The 18697-nt window shown below is 31.8% G+C and overlaps 1 long non-coding RNA gene across 1 annotated transcript in view; it reads left to right on the top strand.

The window, feature by feature from the left end:
* The window catches only part of LOC116419288, a 247324-nt gene that overhangs the window by 10823 nt on the left and 217804 nt on the right, over positions 1–18697 (top strand). The gene's annotated exons all lie outside the window — the stretch shown is intronic.

Genomic DNA, 18697 nt, shown 5'->3' with positions numbered 1-18697 from the left:
TTTTGACAATAAAAATGTAATTAATGGTGGGAATTTCAAGCACCACAACAATCTCTTTGGGGGAGATAATTTTTAGTAGAATGACCTTTTAAGACCCCTCAAATCAGATTATAAAACTAGTTGTCCATTTTCCCCCAAGTGTAAGTCTCTTAACTTTCCTGAACTTCATTTTTTCATTTATAAAATACGGATCATTGCTTATATTATGCATCCAATAGGATCATTTTGGGAAAAAACATTTCGAAAGATTGTAAAATCTGGTATAAATATGAGCTATTGGTGAATGAGGCAGAGTAGTAACTTAGCAATATAAGAATAAATATATTTTAAACATGTACATATGTGTGTATATATGAAATGAGAACTATTTATTAATGTATTTAATTCTATAAGTTATTTAATTTAATAAACATTACATATAGGAAAATATCCTTGCTTTATTTGTGATATGATTAAATTTCACTCTCATACACATACCCTTTGCCCATGAGACAATATATTGATTTTCTAACAATAAAACAATGAATTAATAGTAAGGATAGGAAGGAGTTCATAGTTTAACTTTGAGATTCTGTCATCACCAAGCAATTATATAGGGTCCTGAAAATCTAAGATCCTTCTTGGTCCTGAAGAAGATCTTAGATGATTAAAATAGGGATAAATTGAAAGGGACCAAAAATTAGAGTTGAATCACTCTCCTATAATGTCATGCAGTACTTTGCCAACAACTCTATCATTGTGAAGAGCATTATAAAGGTTTCCACATCAGGTCTTCTCATTCTCTTAAATTAACTTTCCTCATACATTAATTTCTTTAGAGTCCTGACCATTAAATACTAGTTTATGGGATCAATTTAAGGATATGATAAATGATTGGAATCTTAAGTCTTGAAACTTTTTAGATTCAGGGAAAAAAGGGGGAGAAAGGTATCACCTCTTAATGATTTATGAGGGCAGCCCTTTAAAATAATTGATTTAGTCAACAGCAATTTTGTGCAGTGTCTTGTACATTTGTCAAGTGAATGAATGAATACAAGATCTTCAATACTATAATTTTATAAGGATGCTTTATAGGGAGCAAGTGTAAAGTCTTTTTTATTTATATCAATCTTTTACCCCAGGTAATTGCAGGCAAATCTACAGTGTACTTTAATAGTGTAAGTTTGGCTTACTATTTTAGCCTTCTTTCAGGTAAATTCAGAATATAGACATTTATTATGGTTTTAACCATTTATAATCATCAGTTTGTTACAAAATACAGCTAGGGCTAAGTGTGGCTATGTAGAACCTGTATTCAGGGAGAAGTACAGTACATCTTACCTTTCAGGTCACTGGTTTGTGGAAATAGGAATTTAATCTGAGGAGACATTCAGTCATTCTTGGGTTTGGCTTCAAGGATAATGCACCAGAAAATACAGTATTGACTAATGTGAGCAAGTGGAAGAATGGACAGAGAGAATTCAATGAGTTTGGGATGCATCTTATGTCAGCTTTGAATTCATCAACTTTTATACTGGGGATGGGTGAAGAAATGTAGCAAATACCTTTACTCAAAAAAACATTTGGTGACTTATCATTGGTCCTCCTAAGAGATATATTAAGAATGTTTTCTTTTTCATACAAATAACTTTATATATTTTAGCTGTTTAAGATAATTTTTTAATCACTTGGAGATAAGTATCCTTATGACACTTTTTTAAATGCATTTATATTTTAACAATATGCATAGTGGGGTGATATCAACAAGTAACCCTTACTCACCTTCTCTGCTTTTAGATAATTTTCCATAATCCATTAGAAAGACAGTATATTCTATTGTTTTACTCCCTCTAGGCTTTCTATTCACTTGGGAAGGAACAAGCTGCAAGCCTGTCACTTCATCTTGAGCCTCAAATACCTCACAAACCTTTTCTCCCTATACTGTTACTGTTCCTAAACCAACTTGTAACACCACAAAGAAGTGAACTCAAGTGGCCCTCAGCACCATCTCCTGCTGTGATGAGTCATACAACTAGAGGCACTTTGTTGCATTAGATTTGATCACTGCCATGAGCAGTCCTTCGATTGTCAGCTAAGAGACCCTTCAGGGAGTTGTCCCTTAATAGAAAGTCTCTTTTCTTCCCTCCTGTTGTAACTTTAAATTAAAAGAAACTGTAGAGAAGTTGGTGATGTGGTAACAATTCATTCTTCTACCCACTGTGAAACCAGCATCCAAGAAAATTGGAAGAAAATTGAGTTATTTCTGGTGTGTGTGTATGTGTGTGTGTGTGTGTGTGTGTGTGTGAAGGGAGCATGGGAGATAGTGATGGTGATAGTAAATGAGGACCATAATGGTTAGGTTCTTTTTAAAAAAATTAGTTTTGATATAAATATTTCTAATTCTTTGATTAGATCATATTCTTTGATTGAAGGATCCAAAGTTCTGCTTCTTGGATAAAATACTTTGTATGGAAAGTGCTGAGTCAATATATTTTTAAATTTTTAGTAGTGTTCTTGTAATCTTATGATTTCCCCCCCTAGATTTGTGGTGATGTTGGATGCAGTGGATCCAAAGTTTGGTTGCTTGCATAGAATACTTTGTATAGAAAATGCTGAGTCAATATACTTTTAAATTTTTAATAGTTTTCATGTAACTTTATGATTTCCCCCCTAGAATTTGAAGTGATTGTCGGATTCAGTGTGGAAAAACATCCCAATTAAAATCTGAATTAATCTGGTGGGTAGGAAAGCATAATATCATTTTTGGACTGGTTTTTAGTGGGGGTGGCATTTTAGAAATGCTTTTTATCAGGGGAGAAGGTTTATAAAATCTGGATATGTAGTATATAGAGTAAAGTATATGTAAAGCATTATATTTAGGAAATATTTGTGTTGATGGCTGGAATAGATGAACACAAACTAGACTAAATGCCCAAGTTGGTGAACAAGAGAATAAGGGAAGTGAGAAGAGATAAGATTGCACAGAATGTTGCTTGGTCAAATGGCTTAAACCAGATTAATTTATTGGGCAATATAAAGAGTTTTACATGGCCCTTGAAAAGTGAGAGCGCTAATTCTGATGTAGTTTACAGAATAGATTAATTATGTCTGGTAGGGATGGCTAGATGGTATAGTAAATAGAGCACCAGCCCTGAAGTCAGGAGGGCCTGAGTTCAAATCTGATAGAAGACACTTAATGCTTCCTAACTGTGTGACCCTGGGCAAGTCACTTAACCCCAATTGCCTCAGCAAAAAAAAAAAAAAAAAAAAAAAAAAAAAAAAAAGCTGAATAAAGCGTCAACACCAGCATTTCTGGAGATCAAGTAGGAAATGTATTAAAAGTGAATTTTTTTTAGTTGATCCATAAATTAAATTATTGGCAATGGAAAAAAATAAACTACGAGGAGATGAAAAACCACTTAAGATATATTCAATGGTAAAGATACACACACACACACACACACACATATCAACATAATATCTTATGTCAAGGAATTCTTGCATTAATACAAAACAAAATTGATGTAAAGTAAAGAAGTGATTCTTTACTCTTGCAACCTATCACTGGGCACTTAGTATGTCTTTTGCTTTTTGGTTTGTAGCATTTATTAATCAGGACATAATTATTTTTGTGTGAGGATTACTCTTTAGAACCAGGTGCTGACGGCATTAATTTCTAACATAGCCGCATGTGTGGAAGTAACAAGACAGTAGCTATCATTCATTCATCACTTTTGAGTTGACAGAAATTTCCAGTTATCACACAAGACCTAGTTAACTTGAAGGAGCTATGATGTTTACTATTGTAATGACTTTAAGTGCAGCTTGAGTACTGTTAGAAATGACTGCTATCTCTATAATCAGGAATGTCAAACTGGAAAATAGGTTGAAAAAAAACATAAAAAGAAATTATAAACTTATCAGGAGTTTCAATAGTAATTCAGGCAATATAATGTTAACATCAATGAGAGCCTTGTGGCTAAAGCTCTGAGCACAGTGCGGTGGAAATAAAAGGAGATTGTGAAAAGAATTAGCAATACAAGGCATTTTAATGCTTTATTGCAGAGGCCTGTGATACTCTGTGAAATCCATGCTGCCTCCTTCTTCCTGCTGTGTTTAATTTCAGCATCTGATGCTATTACCTATCCTTGGAGAAAAAAAATATTATTCTCTTTTAGTTCTTTAAAATGGCATATCATGTTGCATGAGTTTTCATCTTAATGTTCTTAAATTTTTTTAAGAAAGGAGGTATATTGAAGTTTAAGAGGCTGTATACCCCTCCCACTGCTTGATGCCATAAAATTGCCTAGGATATGGCATCAGACATATTAAGAGGACTAGTTACAAACTAGTAGAGGAGATGGTAGAAATAAAGTTCAGAAAGTTCTTTGGAAGCTAAGAGAATTGTCATAATTAAAATCAAGTGAAAGTATGCTCAACTTGGAACCAGGTCAGGAGTCAGGAATTATAATTTTATGTAAGGAGTAGTTATGAACAAGGTCAGGCAGAATTCAGTCTAAAGGTAGCTTTTTTACTTCATTAGAATAGACACATCTTTTTGATATGATTTGAGAGATTTAGAAAAGTCTATCCAGATGTAACTTTGTTGATCTGGTATATATTTTTTCACTAATTTATTATCTCCAGCTTCTGAGATTATACTTTAAACTGTGTGATGGTTTCCTCAAACAAGGCAAAACCAAGTTCAAAATACTCTGTTTTCCCTAGAATTATATAGATCATGAGTTCTCACAGATGTGTTTACTTTTAATAGTTAGGAAGAGGATACAGTTAATTCCAATCAAAGGCTGTTAAAGAAATAATAGAACAAGAAAAATAGGAATAATTCATTTTTGCCATAAACCTAATTCCTACTTTCCTATATTCTTTCAGTAGGAAGAGACAGGAAAATAATATAGGGGAACAGGCATAGCAATCCCATGTACTTTGGATGCACACATGAAGGAGAATTCTTACTTGAGTTTTTCTGATGAAGTGATCACACTGCTTTCATTGGGCCATCTTCTTAACTAGTCTCTTGTAGGGTTCAGTCTATTCTGGGCATGTTAGGTTCTGATAAATGTGTTGTTCCTCCCAGGCTGGTAATCTCTTCCGGGCATTACTCCCTGAAGATAAAATATAGATGCTTTTCAATGTTGTAATTTTGTTCTTCTTGTCATTCTTGGTCATTGAATAGTGCTAGTTCCACTGGACATGGAGTTGTGGAGCTTCTTTATATTCCATCTTTTGGCTTCAGCTGAAGTTCACAACTAGAATGTTATCTCTTTCTCATAAGCAGAATAGTGACTTCTGCCATTTCCTGTATTATCAGGTCCATAGGCTTTCCCCCATCCCCAAGTCTTTCAGAAAGGTAAACATCCTAAGGTATCCCAGTCTTTGGTCTGGGAAAAAAAAACAATATCTGACTCACTCTTAACATCTCTTCCCTAATCCCTCCTCCTCCAAAAAAAGAGTAATATTTCTGTTTCTCAGAGCATTTAGATAAAAATAAATAAAGCAAAGCAAAACAAAAAAGTTGTCTTTGTTGCTCTAGGCAACTTCCCTGTAACTAATCTAATGCTTTCAGGTTTAAATCTATTTTTTGTCCATTCAGGAGTTTTGCTCACTGAGTAGAATGAGTTTCTACTTGGCTTATGGTTAGGGAGTCCATATAACTTGTTACTTAACACACAGAAAAATATTTTCAATATCCTTTTGCTCTTCAAACTACCAAGGGCTCATAGGATCCAGATTCCCTCAGTTTCTCAATTCTAAAACTGTTTTCCTCTTTGAAGATGAGTTGAGGGGCTTGGAGGAGAGATAAGGAAATAAAACTAATCCCAGAGGCAATTAATTATCTTCTACTTGCTTAACCGCATTCCTGGTTATATACTATATATACATATATACACATTTTTATGAATATATGTGTGTGCTTGTAAACTTTTCCAGACTTTGAGCCTACCTTACACTTGAAATTTCCAGTATTAAAGTCCTCTTTATTCTTTCTGACCAAAATATATTATATCCTTACCATTTCTACTTCCATAGTTTCTACCCTTGCTCAGATCCTTATGCCTGGTTTGTTGCCATAACTTTATGATTGGCTTTCCTGATTCTGTATTCTCTAATTCAAGCTACACATCACTGTCAGATTAATCTAGAATATCATCTTGGTTCTATTACTTTCCTATTCAAAACCTTCACTAACTCTCTGTTGTCTATGATACTAAATCCAAATTCCTCAGCTTGGCCTTCAGAGCCCCAAACTGTTCTACGTAACATCTCTAAAGAATTTATTCTATTTTACAAACTTCTTCATTGTTCTAAACATATTTTCTTTGATTCTACCTACCAGTTTCTTACAAACCTTTCAATGTTTAGGTCAAATCTTATTTCTTTGGCTGAAAAATCTCTCTTTCATCAAATATAATATTTTATTATCTTTATTATATATGATACACTTAGCACATTTGTATTGTGTTATTTGTGCATGTCATTGCCCTTACTAGATTACAGGGTCATACATTTGGCCTTAGAATGAATCTCTGAGTTCATCCAGTTCAACCATCTCATTTTATAGTCAGAAAAAAAATGTGCCCAGAAAAAAGTAGCTGATCTGAGATTACACTCATTTCTTCTGACTTCATATTTTAAATCTATAAAAATTTTTTGTACTTTGAACAATGTAATTGCTCAATACATACTTTTTCAATGAATGAATGAAGATTTAAAAAAAAGCAGAACTGTTAATGGTTAGAAGTAAGCAAGACTTCTGATGTCATTGATACAGGAAATTCACATATGAGGATGCTTTCTCTGTCATTGTAAGTCAGCAACTTTTCTGAAATTCCTAACCTGAGTGCATTGTCTGTCCAAAATGTAAAACATGTGACCCACAGTCTTTATGCTACTCTCAGTATCACTAAATAGGTCTGATCAAGATTAAATTACAATTGAGAAATATTTAGCAAAATACATAAAAAACAATAAGGCATAGATTTTAAAACTAATTCAACATGTGGCTTGGAACCATGGGAGTACTTACTTCAGTTTTTATTTGAATTTGACACTACAGTCTAGGATATTAAAAAGTTAAATGATTTCTCAGAGTAACTTAGCTATTGTGTGCCATGAATAGTGTGTGTGTGTGTGTGTGTGTGTGTGTGTGTGTGTGAGAGAGAGAGAGAGAGAGAGAGAGAGAGAGAGAGAGATTGTACTAAATTTTTCTGGTTTTGAGGCTGGTTCTTTATCCAGTATGCCATATTTTCTGTTCTTCTGACTATAGTCACCATTAAAATGTTTGTATGTTAAATGTTTCATTAGCATACATTAGTTTATTAGATTATCTAGTTGAAGCCTGTGATCATATGGAAATAAGTTAGAGGACACTAAGTTTCAGTGGAAGAAAGTATTAGAGACAAGACTGGTGGTGGGGAGAATATGTCTCCTTGGGAGGGAAGAAAAGAAAATTATTTAAGTGAATACTATGAAGCAACACTACCAGTTTAGATACTTTTCAACTATAAGAATTAGGAAGCAGATTAAAGGGGGATTTGAGGTTTTTGAGTATGAGGTTGATGGTCTTTAAAATAACATAGTAGTGGAATACTGTTCTGTTTTGTGTAAACTAGAGTCATAATGACTTAGTATTTCCTTTAAAACCACCATTTCCTCATAGTTAACTAATAATAGGTTGAAACCAAACTGACACCATTATCCCACTAGCTCTCTGGACCTAGTTCAGGGGATACAAACCTTTCTGATGTCCCAGAATGCTTTTAATTTTTTTCTCTTTTCCTAATTTTCATCAGATTCAAAAAATCACTTGAATACAAGAGTTATGAAAAACCTTGGCAACATTTATATATCCTGAGTATTGTTCAAAGTTTGAAAAACTGTAAATTGCTTAACATGTCTCTTAATATGAACTGAATTGCAAAGGCTTGTAAAGATGGCATCTGAGCAGACTGAATCTGACCTAAAAAAAAATTGCCCCCAAATCACCCTGGGCTTAAAATTAGTAAAAACTACTTTCTTTATTAAGTTACTTAGTCTTGGTTTTAATTTTAATTTTTCACTTCTTTTTGGTTACATTTTAATTTTAATGTTAAAAATGTTGGTTATTTATCAGTATGTTCTAGAAAATTTGATTAGCATTTCACAGAAACAGGAACCTTAAAAAGTTCAAGACAATTTTATTTTTTTGTGAAAAGTTTAAGTGAGTGGAAACTGGATGAGAAATCAATAAGTAAAAAGTTGGATGAGGTCAAAAACCATAGTTAGGCTCATATAATAAGATCTTGCATCATAATACTTGAAAATTTTGTCTCCCTTGTTGAATTGTAGTTGTGACTGAGTCTTTGGGACCCCATTGGAATTTTCTTGCAAATAAGCTGGAGTGATTTGTCATTTCCTTCTCCAACTCATTTTTATAGTTGAATAAACTGAGGCAAACAAAGTTAGAAGATTTTCCCAGATTTCACAGTTACAATGCTTGGCTTTAGGCCCAATGCTTTATCAACCGAAAAATAACATTGTTAAAAAATCAGAAAAATTAGTACATCAGGGCTAATAAGTTTTTATGCTAACAGCTTTTTCGTAGTTTGTGTAAATATAGACATTCACCAATATCAAAAAGATATAGTTATTATTTATTTGTTGGAGAATATGCTAACATTAGAAAATATTTATTAAATTACTTCGAATTTGCCATGCAGGTTATTCCACCTCTTTATCCATAGTTGTATGATTACCAGATTGATAATTTTTTTCTTATATTCAAAAGATATTTAACATAAGAGATATGGGCTTTTGTCCTGAAGATTAGGTTTCCTAATACTTAATAGGCTTGATTTTGCCTATTGAATAAATGTAAGTAAATAAGTAATGAATAAAATAAGAATACTTATGCTAAAGAAGGAACTATAATTCAACCAGGTTTCTTCATTCAAGAAGATCAGGGTTATTTTTCTGTTTTTTTTTATTAGACTTCAAAATATTAGGAAAAAATAAAAAAAAATATATCTTTCAAGTATATTCCCATGCTATTGATTCTTTTAAAAGGAAAAAAAAAGTATTCTTTTAAATAATTTATGAATTTAAAAATTAAACCCAAGGCATCATTTTCTTCTAAACTTTTTCACATAACTGTAACTCTATCGGAATTTCATCAATAATTCAAATATAAAAAACAAAAACATAAAGTTATTATAAAACATCTTGGAACTTAAACTAGTGTTCTAAAGAGAGTTAAATAATAATCCTGAATCTTATTATTATATATTCTGATGAAGCAATTTTTAAAATAGCAGATTTCCTGAGATAAACCCCTCTAAAACTATGAAACACCCTTATATCTGTTCCTCTTTTGTTTCAACCAAAAAAAACAAAAAACAAAAAACAAATAACAAAGTCAACCTTACACCGGTGTTCAGGGGAAAAGGAACATTTTCTAGAGGTACTTTTGTTGGAATTTTTTTAGTACAGTTTTCAATGCTATGCAGTTATAAAGTGAGCTATTTTGGAACTGTGCATACATTAGTGTTCTGGTACAGCATTATACAGTAATGTGCGAAAAAGTATAAGATCACACCTTGTTTAAATTTGCAGTTTTTGTGCATAATCTGACAGTGAACCCTTGTCAGGTTTTTGACTGTATATAGAAGGAGAAAAGTTTACAGAAACCTACAGATCAGTGCAGGTTGTATTTGTGTGACAGTTTGGAGTAGAATTTTTCTTTTGGATTTAGTTTTAAAAAAAGATTTTCTGAAAGATCAAAGAGTTTTGCTTAAGTCAGTACATAACATTTTAAATCTAATTCAGCTATTTGCTTTTTTCTTGATAAAATATTTCAAACTACACAGTATGTTCATACAAATGAAATATAGAAGAACTATGTTGCTGTATGTTTTAAATGTAAAACTATATATTAATGAAATTTACTTTTAAAATAACAATTACCAAAACTTACCCATCCAAATGAATACAAGGGTTTAAGAAATCACCTTTGAGAGATTATACAATTATTCTAATAAATCTGTCATTGTACAAAACAGTTTTTAGTCTCTACTTTTATATAGCTAATCTTGCCCCTCCCTCCCCCATCCCTTTAAAAAACGAAAACTCAAGATAACAAACAAAATGATATTATGCAGTCATTCCTGTTTTTCAGCAAACTAAAAGCTAAATTACTTTGGTTTGTTTCTAAAAAATAAAATAAATCCTTAAAGAACAAAGATATGCCATTATATAACAGTAGATTTTGGGAGGAATTCGAAGATGCTTTCTTTTTACCTATAACATTTTATGATTCTAGAAGACTATGAAAGCAGTTCTACAGAGGACTGGAGTGATTGGATCAACAAATATTTACTTAAGTACCTACAATGTAAAGAGTACAGTACCAGCTGAGAAGAGCCAAAAAAGGGGGAGGGAGGTACTTGTTTGTTTGTTTGTTTATTTATTTATTTTTGTAATTGTATCACCAGAAAGATTGAATAATTTACTTAAGCTGACTTTCTGAAGGGAAAATACTTACTTGAATGGATAAGCTCTGGTTTGTTAAAAAAAAAAAAAAAAAACTTATCAATTATATTACTTAATAGTCATTACTTTGTGTTAGTCTCTATAAGATAAAACCAAACCAAATGTTAATGTTTTACATTAATTGCATCATAATACTTGAAATTTTTGTCTCCCTTGTTGAATTGTAGTTGTGACTGAGTCTTTGGGACCCCATTGGAATTTTCTTGCAAATAAGCTGGAGTGATTTGTCATTTCCTTCTCCAACTCATTTTTATAGTTGAATTGATTATTGATTATTGATCTTATTGGGCTTATTGATTAATAGCCCACATGATTAGTAGCATTTTTTGTGACTGAGACAATTAAAGGACTAAACTCATACAATATTTATCCCATTTTGAAAGATCTTCAGATAATGAAACAATATGAAGACATTAATGTATAATGGATTTGTTCAAGTATAATACTACTATGTTTGACAAATACATATGTAATATGTGCTTATCTATGCTCACGGACAGTTTATGTATAATCTTTTATATCATTTAATGAGAATTTCACAACATTTGAAATTTTTATCTTATTGAAAAATCACATCTTTATGAAAATACTTAGCTACTGTCTATCTTCTTGATCTTAAAAAAAGAAAAAAAAACTTTTTTAAAAACATATGTCTAAATGTAAAATAGATTTCAAGTCTGTTTTTTTTTTAATTGCTTTTAATAAGGGTAGGACAATGTAGTATTTGGGACAATAATACAAATACAATACAAATAACAAATAAATACAAATAACAAAGGGTAGTAGAAAATTTAGGGGATTTGAAATTAGTAGATCTGTTTTTAAAAGTAAATCTACCTTTAAATCTTGGATTAGGGGGCAGCTAGGTGGTGTAGTGGATAGAGCACCAGCCTTGAAGTCAGGAAGGCCTGAGTTCAAATTTGACCTCAGACACTTAACACTTTCTAGCTGTGTGACTCTGGGCAAATCACTTAGCCCCAATTGCCTCAGCCAAAAAAAAATCTTGGATTAAAAACAACTATGAAATTCTGTTCAGCTTACTTAGTATTTTAGAGCCTCAATTTTGTCATCTCTAAAATGGGGGTATTTGTACTTTCACTACCTTTCACTGGACTGTTGAGGGTAAAGTATTTTGATAAAATTTCAAAGTGTTTTATAAATATGTATTATTCCTACTGTCTAATTGGTTATTCAAATAAAATTTAAATATGGGTATAATGTTTGTCTTCATATTAAAAATTCTACTTTTTCTTTAGTTTTTACTTTGAAAACTTTGATTTGTAATGGATAGAAAATGAAGAAAACAATAACCAGGGAATTTCCTCTTTCTTTGGAATATTTGATTTGAACAGAGTATCAATTTGTTGATGTGAATGGAGTATTCAAATCCTCATCTACTTTGTGTGTATGCCTTTATAGAGCTCCTGCAAGCCTGCATTACCTTGTATAGTAAGTAGGTCATTTGGTAGTATTCATGGAGGTCTGTAGATGTGTAGAGTTCTATGATTTAGCCAAAATAGACTGCAAGCTGTTCCTTCATTTTGTCTTAAACTCTCTTGTCTGCATTTGTAAAGACTATCCTCCAAACCTTGAAATAACTCTGTCTGTTCACTTATCTTCCTTCAAGGCTAACCTCAACTTCCACAAATTCAATGAAGCCTATTAAAGACAATTTAAATCCTCTTCGAAAGATTTTTTTTCTCTTGTCCTCAGCACACTTTACCTAATGTCATATTTATTTTTGTTTTTTGAAGATTAAGAGGTGTGGATTTTTTTTCTTTGTACTTCCATTTCCTACCATTGGCTCTTTGGTGTAGTGTGTGCTTAATAAATGTTTATTGAATAAAAATGAATTGGGGTGGAATGTAGGCAGTGATTTAAAAAAAATTCTTTTTTTGAAAAAATACAATTGTATTGAAGAAATCTTAAAAATTTTCAACCAACATCTTATCCTTCATTTTTTCTCTTTCGAGCTGCTCTTTATCTTTCTCACACACATTCTCTCTTCTCCACATTCAAGAGGTAGTGGTATATCAAGTTTGAGGAGTGATGGGTAAACAGCACTGCCAGAAGAGGAGAATCATGTAACAGCTTTCTCTCTTCCCTTTTCTAAATATTAGGACTTTTTTTTTTTAATTTGTATTTCTCAATTATATTAAAGCATTTACTATTCATTGAAAAAAAAGTTGAGCTCTGAATTCTCTCTCCCTCCTACCACTCATTTCTTAATAAAGTAAGCAATTTGATATCAATATACATGCAAAATCCTGGAAAATATATTTTTTTGTTTAGCCATGTTGAAAAAAAAGACGGACTAAAAAAATCAAGAAAAATACAGTGAAAAAAATTATGCTTCAACCTGAACTCAGAGTTTGTCAGTTATCTCTCTGGAAGTGGATAGCATTTTTCATCATGAGCTGTTTAAAATAGTCTTTCATCATTGTCTTGATAAGAGTAAAGTTCTTTCACAGATGGCCATCAAAATAATATTGTTCTTCCTCTGTAAGTGTTTTTCTGGTTCTACTCATTTCACTTTGCATCAGTTTGTAGAAGTCTTTCCAGGTTTTTCTGAATTCTGCCTGTTCATTTCTTATTGCACAATATGACTCCATTACATTTGCATACCACAGCTTGTTCAATTTTTCCCCAATTGATGAGTATCCTCTCAATTTCTAATATTTTTCCACCATCAAAAGGGTTACTATAAATATTTTACCATATGTAGGTCCTTTTTATTTTTTATGATATCTTTGGGATATAGACCTAGTACTGATATTGCTAGATCAAAGGGTATGCACAGTTTGGTTGTCCTTTGGGCTTAGTTCCAAATTCCTGTCCAGAGTTGTTGGATCAGTTCACAACTCCACTAACAATATTTCAGTTTCCTAATTTTCCTATATCCTCTCCAACTTTTATGATTTTGTTTTCTGTCATGTTAGAGCCAATCTAACAGTTGTAAGATGATACCTTATAAGTGATTTAATTTGCATTTCTCTAACAAAAGTAATTTAAAATACTTCTTTATTTGCCTGTAGATAGCTTTGATTTCTTCAGCTGAAAATTGTCCCTATGAGCATTTCTCAATTGGGGAACGATTTGTTTTCTTATATACTTGGCTCAATTCTCTATATATTTGGAAAATGAATCCTTTGTCAGAGATACTTGCTATAAAGATTGTTTCTCAGCTTTCTACTTTCTTTCTAATCTTGGTGCATTGATTATCTTTTTAAATTTAATGTAATCAAAATTATCTATTTTACATTTCACAATAATCTCTACCTCTTCTTTGGACATGAATCTGAAATTCACTTATAACTTCTCCTTTAAGAATTAGAATGCTATACCACTTGGTATGTATAGGTTTATTATTGATATTACATCACTGTCTCTGATACCTTTTAGAAAGATGTAGTTTCCTTCATTATATCTCTTAATTAGTTTTATTTTTGCTTTTGTTTTGTCTGAGATTAGGATTGCTACCTCTGTTTTTTTTTTTACTTCAGCTGAAACATGATATATTCTGCTCCAGCTTCTTATCCTTTGCTCTCCCTCTCTCTCTCTCTTTCTCTCTCTCTCTCTCTCTCTCTCTCTCTCCTTCTCTTTGTCTCTCTCTCTTTCCTCTCTCTCTTTTATCTCTCTCTTTCTCTTCCCCCCTCTCTTGTCTGTCTCTGTCTCTCTCTGTCTCTTTCTATCTGTCTGTCTCTTCCCCCACGTTTCTTGAAAACTACGTATTGTAGAGTTTTGTTTTTTGATCCACTCTGTTTCTGTTTTATGGCAGGGTTTATCCCAAGCACATTCACAGTCATGATTACTAACTGTGTATTTCCTTCCATCTTACTATTCTTCCTGTGTGTTCTCTATCTCTCCCTTCACCCTTTCCTTCCTTGACAGTGCTTTACTGCTGCCTACTGCCTCCTAGGCTGCACTCTTTTTGTCAACACTTCCCCTCTTTTGCCCTTTACTTACTTTCCTCCCTTTTACTTTGTTAGTAGGTAAGATATATTTCCACATTTAATTGATTGTGTATATTATTTCTTCTTTGAGCCAATAGTGAGGAGAGTAAGGTTCAAGTGATGCCCATGGCCCATCTTCCCATCTTTCCCTCTACTGCAATAGGTTTTCTCACAATTTTCATTGGAACTAATTTATACTATTCTACCTTTACCTTTCTTCTGCATCCAGTGTACTCCTTTTTCTCATCCCTTAATTATTTTTATATCATTCTCTTAAACTCACTTTATACTCATGTTTTCTGTTTATGTATATTCCTTCTTGCTGTACATGGTAAAATTTTTAAGAATCACAGCCATAATCTTCCCATAGAGGGATATAAACAGTTAATCCCCATTGAATTCCTTAGGTTTTCTTTTCCATTTCCCCAATTTCCCCTTTTTAAGTTTCACTTGAGTCTTGATATTAGAGATCAGGTTTTTTTTTTTTTTTTGTTTGTTTGTTTACTTGTGATCTTAACTGTATGAAAGCTTGAAATCCTTCCATTTCATTGAATGACCATTCCCCCTGCCCCCATTTAAATATTATGCTTAGTTTTGCCTGGTTAGAGATGCTTGGTTATAGCCCTACCTCTATTGTTTTCCAAAATATCATATTCCATTACCTCTGGTTGCAACTTTTATGTTACAACAGCTAAGTCCAGGGTAATCCTAATTGTGGCTCCCTGATATTTGAATTGTTATTTATTTTGGCCACTTGCAGTATTTCACACTGTCCTGATGACTTATATTTGACTCTAGTGTTCCTTGGAATTTTAATTTTTGAATCTCTTTCTTGAAGTGATCAATGGATTTTTTTCAATATTTATTTCCCCCCCTGGTTCCAGGATACCAGTGCAATTTTTCTTGATAATTTTTTTGAAAGATGTTGTCCAGATCCTCCTTTTGATTATGGTTTTTAAGTAGTCCACTGATTCTGATATTGTCTCTCCTGGATATATTTTCTATATCAATTGTTTTTCCAATGAGTTATTTTACATTTTCTTCTATTTTTTCATTTTAAAAATTGATCTGATTGTTTTTTCTATTTCATAAAGTCATTAGCTTTCATTTGTCCAATTCTAATTTTTAAAGAGTTGCTTTCTGAAGGTAGTTTTTGTATTTTCTTTTCCATTTGGCCAATTCTACTTTTTTTTAAGCAGTTATTTTCTTTTTCCAAGTTGTTACCTCTTTTTTCATAATTCTTTTCCATCACTTTCATTTCTTTTCCCAATTTTTGTTCTACTTCTCTTATTTGATTTTAAATTCCTTTTTTGAGCATTATAATGAGGTTTTTTTTTTTTTTTTTTTTTTCTGGGATTGAAACCACTTACCATTTCTCTTAGAATTTCTTTTCCTCTTCTGAATTTGTGTTTTCCCTGTCACCATAAATTTTTTTTATGATCAGATCCCTTTTTTTGTTGTGTTTTGCTCATCTTTTTTATTTGTTTGTTTTCCTTTTAAATTTAAGCTCTTTTCTCAGAATCAAAAAGGCAGTATCTTACATTTCTTGTTTCAGGGGATACAGGCACTTGCTATTTATCTGATGCTTTCACTGATGATGCTTTGAAGCCTACATGAAACTCTCATGTATGTGATAAAAGGGCAATGTGGGGGGCATGACTGTTACTGCTGAAAGCTCTTGGGATCTAGTGAGCTGGGGTCCTAGTGTTGGTGTCTGACATTTGCTAAGGCTAGTAAGTTGTTTCTGTGTTTCCCTGGGACTACACTGAAGCATATGGTGGTTCTCAGAGCTGGAATCTGCCACTTTCCTTAACTATTCTGATGTATCTCGGGGGTCCTGATTTGTTTATTTACTCCATCATATTGAGGCTCAGGCTCTCCCACTGGTTTGCTGAGATAGGGCTTGCTGCTGGGTTTTTATTTTTATTTTTTTGGACGCTTCCTATTCTGAACTGTGCTCCCCTTTTATCTGAGACAGATCTTTCCTACCTATCTTCCAAGTTTCTTAGTTTGGAAGTTTCTTAGTTTGAAGGTAAATATGGGGAAATTATGATTATTTACTACTTATTCTGCCATCTTGGCTCTTGAACATGCAAGATCACTGGGGAGTGTAAACTCAATCTTGTAATAAAATGGTAATGTGTTACAGATGGAGGAAATCATATGGCAAAAAGGATAGTTCACAACTCTTGGTTACTGGAAGATCTTTTTTGTCTTCATAAAAGTCCTGTTAGATGCCTCCTCCATAAATCAACTTATTTAAAAGAAATTCTAGATGGATGCATAAGTGAATTTTATCAGTCAAATAACAATTAGATAAAATATCACAAAATAAAAAAATTGATTTTTACCAAATGTATTCTCTGACACACATATTATCTTGACATATAAACTAAGGAGAGTTTTTTTAAAAAGAGAAAACTATCAATTAATATCCCTAATGACAGCTTTAATATTTTTAAATTAATAAAGAAACCAAAACAACATATAAGAAAGATGCTTTATGATCAGATTGGATTTATTTCTGGGATGTTTGATTCATTTAATAAGAAAAAACTATAATCAATAAAAATAAAACCAATAAAAATCACATGATCATATCAATAGATGACTAATAATATATATTGATAAACTATATTTCCACCATTTTTATTAGAAAATATGTGATTTTTTTTACTTGAAATGATAAGTAGTATATACCCAAAGGCAAGAGCTGTCATTATTTGTAAAGGAGATAAATTTAATGACTTTTCAGTAAATTCAGGAGTAAAACCAGATGGCCATTTTCACTACTTCCATTTGACACAGTACAAGAAATTCTGGCTAAATCAATGAAACAAAGGGAAAAAGAAAATTAAGAAACAAGAAGAAAAGAAATAAAATTGTCACTTTTACAGATGATGTGATGTATACTTAAAGTACCCTAAAAGTCAACTAAGTAAGAATAATTTAAATAAGTAATGACTTCCATGAGTTGAAGGATATTTAAAAAATCCATTGAAACTATCAGTATTTCTATGTATAATAGCAACAAAATAAATCAGGAAGCAATATAAAGAGACATGTCACATAATATAATTATATTATTATAGAATATTTATGAGTCTACCTACCAACATAAATAGAAGATCTAAATATAACTAAAAACTACATACTTAAATGACAGATGTAAATATTTGGAAATAATAATTGTTCATTGGTAGATTAAATTGATATAATAAAAATGACAATGCTACCTAAATAAATTTAATCAATGCCATGCCAATCAAACTACCAAAGGCTTACTTTATAGAGCTAGAAAAAAGAATAATGAAATTCATATAGAGGTAAAAAAGGTCAAAACTCTCGAGGGAAATAATGAAAAGAATTGGGAACAAAGGAAACCTAGCAGTGCCAGATCTCAAACTATACTACAAAGCAGTAATTCTCAGAATGCTTTGGTGCAGATTAAAAAAAAATAGGGAAATTAGTGGAATGTATTAGGTATACAATGTATAAACACAATTGGTCTACTAACTCAGTATCTGATAAACACAAAGTTCCTAGCTATTGAAATAAGGATTCACTGTCTGAAAGAAATTTTTGGGAAATTTGGACAGCAGTATGCAAGAAATTAGATTTAGAAATATACATCACACCTAATACCAAGATAACTTTCAAATGGATCCATAACTTAGATATAGAATATCATGTGTAAAATAAAGAAGAGAAACATGAAGAAAAATTCCTATTAGATTTATAGGTAGAAGAAAAGTCCACGGCCAAACACAGATAGAAGGATCACATTAGATAAAATGGATTCTTTTGAGTGTATAAATTTTATATATAATTTACATGATTGTATGAAATTTAAGAAATATTTGCATAAAAGATACAGTTCAATAATTTTGAAAAAAGCAAAGATCAAAAGGAAAACAATTAATTGGGAAAATATTTGTAGCAAGTTTCTCTGATGAGGGTCTTCAAGATACATAAGAAATAGTTTCAAATTTGTAATAACAAGAGTCATTTTGTAGTTGATGAATGGTCCAAGGATATGAACAGGCAGTTCTTCAAGGTGGAGGGAAAAACTCAGGTTACCTAATAGCCATTTAAAAAAATTCTGTAAATCAATAGTATTCACAATATATAAATGCAAGCAGTTCTATAATTTCACTTCATACCTCTCAGAATTGCAAAGATGACAAAAAAGGGAAAAAAATGATAAATGTTGGAGG

The sequence above is a fragment of the Sarcophilus harrisii genome, chromosome 5 (assembly GCF_902635505.1).
Source record: "Sarcophilus harrisii chromosome 5, mSarHar1.11, whole genome shotgun sequence".
NCBI lineage: Eukaryota > Metazoa > Chordata > Mammalia > Dasyuromorphia > Dasyuridae > Sarcophilus > Sarcophilus harrisii.
This window is presented reverse-complemented; position numbering and strand designations above follow the sequence as displayed.